The sequence below is a fragment of the Canis lupus genome, chromosome 16, assembly GCF_011100685.1.
Source record: "Canis lupus familiaris isolate Mischka breed German Shepherd chromosome 16, alternate assembly UU_Cfam_GSD_1.0, whole genome shotgun sequence".
NCBI lineage: Eukaryota > Metazoa > Chordata > Mammalia > Carnivora > Canidae > Canis > Canis lupus.
Genome location: NC_049237.1, coordinates 42,385,330 through 42,391,005, shown reverse-complemented (window position 1 = coordinate 42,391,005; position 5,676 = coordinate 42,385,330). Strand labels below are relative to the sequence as shown.

The 5,676-nt window shown below is 39.3% G+C and overlaps 1 long non-coding RNA gene across 1 annotated transcript; it reads left to right on the top strand.

The window, feature by feature from the left end:
- The first annotated feature begins 330 nt into the window (after nt 1–330).
- Nucleotides 331–1,741, top strand: LOC111090177. Its single transcript, XR_005371109.1, has 3 exons — nt 331–412; nt 485–728; nt 959–1,741. It is a non-coding gene; the product is annotated as an uncharacterized LOC111090177 (long non-coding RNA).
- Nucleotides 1,742–5,676: the final 3,935 nt, after the last annotated feature.

Below are 5,676 nucleotides of genomic sequence, written 5' to 3'. Positions count from 1 at the left end.
CATGTCAGGAAACCCAGAAAAAATGTGCACAAATGGTATTGAGACCAACCACATCATAACAACATTGGATACCTTTACGATAGTGCACGGAAGATTCAGAGTTGAAGTAATTCCCATCTGGAGGTGTTGATGAATATATCAGTTCCCAGGGCTACAGCTTCTGCAAAAGGAATTCAGGCTCTGCCTAAGGACTTGAGCAGCATTCCTTTGGCTAAAACATAGAATAAGAGAAAAGGGAAAAAGCAGATATTCTGTGAGAGGAACTTCATCTTGGGAACTTCTAACGCTTCATAGAAACAAGAAGTGGACTTCACAATGGAAGGAGTTCCACTTAGTTTGTAGGGTGGCAGCAAACTTGGGAGTTTATCATGTTCACTTAGACTACATGCCATTTGGATTATGCTGATGTCTGGTGAGTTTCATTGGATAACATGTCTACGGCTGCCACTTTGTGCTCACCAATATCTAGTTCTCTTCTTTCTAGGCACATGGAAGACTATGCTTCCCAGACTCCTACAGTTACACAGGGTCACAAGAAAACTTCTAGCCAATGAAATAGCAGCAGAAATGGTATGTGTCACTTCCAAGCTGAAACCATGAAAAATTTCTAACAACCCGTTAGCTTCTTTTTATCTTCATCCAAGAATGTGGAGGTCTTGTATGGAGTTGGTAGACAAGATTAAAGCGGTCTGAACTGCTGAGCCATCACAAGGACCACGCTTGCCCTGGTAAGTTGCCTGGTCATATAAATTTTTTGTGTGTCAAGCCACTTGGGGAAAAAAATTAACACAGGAAATTAACAACTTTCTGAAGTTTGCTTTTACCTAAACCTCTCTCCATAGTTTTAAAATAGTTTCTAAGATACAAAAGGAAAGAAAAACAGAAGGCAAGGATTAAAAAACCACCTTGAGTAGAAATAGTTCTGAATTCTTGTTCAGTTTTTTTTTTTTTTTTTCAGATATGTCAGCAAGCATGAGGCCATCTTTGGTTCTGATACAACTGTCATTGATCATGTTCATGAGTGTAGCTATGATACCAGGTCTAACCTGTATATCCTCACTTGTTTTCTATGTCAGAAGAACACAATAGTGAAAAGCGATGTTCTTAACGTGATGAAAATCTCTCCAATTCACAATCAGTTGAAAATGCTACGGGCCCACTGCCAGAGAGCATTCTTATGCTGGATCTTTTTCTCAGCACCCTAAATTAACCAGCTGGAATTCCCTTTTAAGTGCCAACCTATTCAGCCTTTCAAAATGCAGTTTTTCTTTTAGTGGGAGATCTGCCTCTCGTCATAGAGATGGAACAATGCATTCTTGACTTCTCCCACAAAGCAGACTTTTTTGAAACAATAAACTCAAAGGAAGGTAAAGACAGATCCCAGAGCACTTGTTTCAGGCAGGATATATGGACCCTGCCCATAGATCAAGGCAGACTCCTAGAGCACTGACTGTCACCTCACAAACGCTTCAGCAGTAACAGCCAGGCGTGCCTGCCTCATAAGTAATTCTTCAGGGCAAAATAAGTCAAGAGAGAAAGAGCTCTTGTAAATGACTAATTGAACTAATTAAGTCTACTGATGAAGAAGAGCTCCCTGGTCCAGAAGCAAAACACTTGGCACGATGTTTCAAAAATGAAGAAATGCATATTCTTCTGGTATATCTCAAATTCTTGTTTGGGAAAATACAACGCACTACTCAACATCATTGTAATGCCGAGATACCCAACATTAAAAAGAAGGACAGGCATATATAACACTATAAAACATACATTTCAAAAAGATTAAGTGATGTAAGAGAAGTTTTTTCATTTATTTGTTCAAAAAACATTTATTGCACATTTATTTTATGCCAGGCTTTGAACTGACCTAATTTACACAAGGGATAATATTTTGAGATATCAATACTTTGTCCTCCTTGCATTTTTCCCTTTTCCCAATATAACAGAGTACGTATCCTGCAGAGTGTGGCTACCGAGTCAAACTATCATGCTTCATTCCATAGCTGTCCCCCTACCAGCTATGTGACTTTAACAAGCTAATCTTTGCGTTTAAATTCCCTCATCTATACAATGAAGGATGATGAAAGAGTCAATATATGTAAAGTATTTAGAACGGTGTTTGTAAGACAATAGTAGCTCAGTACTACCCATTATTATTTGCTATTTTTATTTCCTTATCCCAAATTCAAACTGGTAGCTATTCCTTGTCTCAGAAGTATATGGCAGAGAATGGTGTAAATGTCCCCAAAAATCACTCTGAGGGCCTAAAGGAATCAATATCTTAGCATACTGTGAGGAGGCTCTGAGTGCTTAGCTTGCCGCTGGTCTGAACCCCTCCCTGGAGGAGCTTCGTCACATAGTTCCATTCCTGATTAGTACAACAGCCCTACATTCCTCTAGGGCAGCAGAGCTTGCTCCTGATTTTTGTCAATCTGCTCTCAGAAAACCTTCCCTCAGGGGCACAGCTTGTCATTCACGCTATCTCCTCTCTGGGCAACCGGAACCAGGCCTATGTCCTGCTGCTCCCTGGATCAAGTCCCATCAAGTGCTTGATGGCCTCAGCTACTTCTGGTGCAGAGTAGGTTTTGACCTGTTCCATAAAAATCAAGGTTTTGACCCACTTCCTATTATGTCCCTACGATGAACCAAATGTTTGTGTCTTCTCGAAATTCATATGTTGAAATCCTGACCCCCAATGTGATGGTACTGGGAGATAGGGTCTTTGGGAAGTGATTAGGCCTTGGAATTGGAGCTCGAAAATGGGATTAGTGCCTTTATAAAAGAGGCCCCAGAGAGCAATCTTCCCCTTCAGCCACAGGGGAATACAGTGAGAAGACAGCCATCTACAAATCAGAAATTGCGCCCCACTCCCCTCCCCCAGACACTGGACCTGCTAGCACCTTGTCTTGGACCTCCCAGCTTGTTATAGCACCCTAGACAGACTAAGACACTCACTTTGGCTTCTTTTCGCTTCTTTTCACATTAAAGGAAAGTCTCTTCGCCTCCCAGTAGTACGCTAGAGCCAGTTTGCACTCGCTGGGAGAATAGACCGTGCTAATCTCTTCCTAATTCTGTTCAGTAATGAGATGTTGGGAGCTTGAAAGTAGCCATAGTAGGCATATTTATGTACACCTCAGAGATTCTGCAAGTCCTGCAGATCAGGACTTTTTATTTTTCCGGAAAGCTGGTTTACCAGCATACCACTGTCTTTGCCTCAGACACAGAATTCCTGCATCTTCCCTGACTCTTAAAGACCCTACTGTAGGCCATACCTCGGCCTCTCAGTTAGGAAGAAAGGTTGAACAATATTCTCCTAAATTGGTCTCTCATGTAATTTCAGATTCTCCTCCACACTGCTGCCAAAGTAATCTTTCTAAAACACAAATCTCATCTGATATGCAAAGTTTAAACTTTAACATGACATTCAAAGTCCTTCTAATCAGGCACCAATTTTTCTTTTACCTGCTTTTATCTTAATATATATTCATCTCATTTCCTTCCACTTTCCTCCAGATCCCAAATATGCTAAAGCACTTATTATTCCCTAAAGATTCCACACACTTTCAGACTCTCCTGCCTCTAATCTATACTGTTGCCTTAGCCTGGAACATCCTCTCTTTGCTTGAATGCACCCTCTGCTCCAAAGCTTTCCTTGCAATAGTGGGCAGAATGACAACTTTGTTTCTCTTCTCTCATTCCTCTATTGAGCACTAGTTCCATTAATTCCAGATGGCTATACTCATGTTTTAATTTCCTTGCTGTGTTACACTCCCAAAGGGTCAACTGGGTGACCCATCTTTGTATCTACTAGACAAAGTAAGTACCCAGCAAAATATTGGTGCTCAAACATTTTTGAATGACTTAATGAAGATCTAGAAGAGGCACCAAAGGACAACCATGACAACAAAAGTTCTGTCTTCCTCTTCCCCTCCTGAACGATTCACCCCAAAAGCCATTAGGTGGGGCTGGGCAAGAAAGAAGTCTATGCCATTTATGAGAGGAGGGGAGGGAATGCAGCTGAAATGCCCAGAGCAGGGTGCCAGGGGCTGAGCAAGGGAAAGAGGGTATCCAAGAGGTAGGGCAAGAGGGAAACCTGGTATACTTTTAGATTTCAAGTGAGGTATAAAGGACATTCACACTGAGATGTGCTAAAAGATCAAAAGCCAAATTAAGGGGCTTCCAGGAGCAAAAGCCAGTGGGGGGAATGAAACATCAAATAATGGTAGCAATGGATTCTAGTCCATGGAATAATGTAGAAAAACATAAATCCATATGGATATAAACAAGTATATAAATTAATTCAAGTTTGCTGAGGAATGCAATACTTTCACAGATTCAAAGTACTTCCCACAAAGTACTTGTTAATTACAAAGGGAAAATGAGCAACTTTAGAAGACTAGTAGACACTTATATTAATCAAGTGAACAAACATTATCAGAAACATTATCAGAGGGACACCTGGGTGGCTCAGCGGTTGAGCGTCTGCCTTTGGTTCAGGGCATGATCCCAGGTCTGGGATCGAGTCTCACATCAGGCTTCCTGCATGGAGCCTGCTCCTCCCTCTGTCTGTGTATCTGCCTCTCTTTCTCTCTCTCTCTCTCTCTCTCTCAAATAAATAAATAAAATCTTTAAAAAAAAAAAACATTATCAGAAATGGGACAAATAGAAACTGTGCTTCCCTGGGTAGAATGCAATGAGAAGAATGAAGTCACTTGTTTGATATTTCTGCCAAAGATGCATGTCTTGAATGTAATCATGGGGAAACATCACACAAATCCAAATTGATGGACATTCTACAAAATAACTGGCTTGTAATCTTCAAAAGTGTCAAGATGATGGAGGTTAAGGAAAGAAAGAGGAACAACTTTTCCAGACTTAACGAAACAAATATACATGACAGCTGAAAACAACATTTGATTCTGCACTGGATCCTTTTGCTGTAAAGAGTAATATTACCAGGACAATTGGCAAACTTAAATGGTGTCTGCATTTTATATGGTGGTAATGTAGCAGTGATGATTTTCTAATTTTGATGGTTATATTGAGGACATCTAGGAAAATGCTCTTATTTTTTGGAAATATATCATAGAATATTTAAAAGATATAGGGCATCATATCAGTAATTTGCTTTCAAGAGAATCAGGGAAAACGTTCTTTACATTGTGCTTATAACTTTCCTGTAAATTCTAGAATAAAAGCAATAAGACTGTGTTTATACATAAATTATTCCTTGACATTGATAATGCATCATTACTGGAAAACCAGCCAGCCACATTGGTTCTATGTGCACACTATTTGTACTAAGTATCAGAAATAAGACATTTTGATTTTCTTTCTCTTTTGGTATATTTGAAGCATATCATTAGCTGTAAAAAATATATATATACTTTTTACTTAATAAATACTCTTTCTTAAAACTTCTATATATGAGTGTTGAATTTTTCTAGTAAAAAAATTATATTTTGGTTTTGTTTCAGTGCTTTTTTTAAAAAATTGATGGTAGCAGAAAATATTAATGTCTTTAAAACCCTGACTTTCTTGCTGTATCCACATTTGCTTTCCGTGTTTTTGTGTAATTGATAAAATTAGTTTAGACACTCTTGCTTGTGGTGTTTTGAAATAGAAATGGAATACGTCAAAGCAGTCAACCACAAACATACACACCTACCCTCAGAG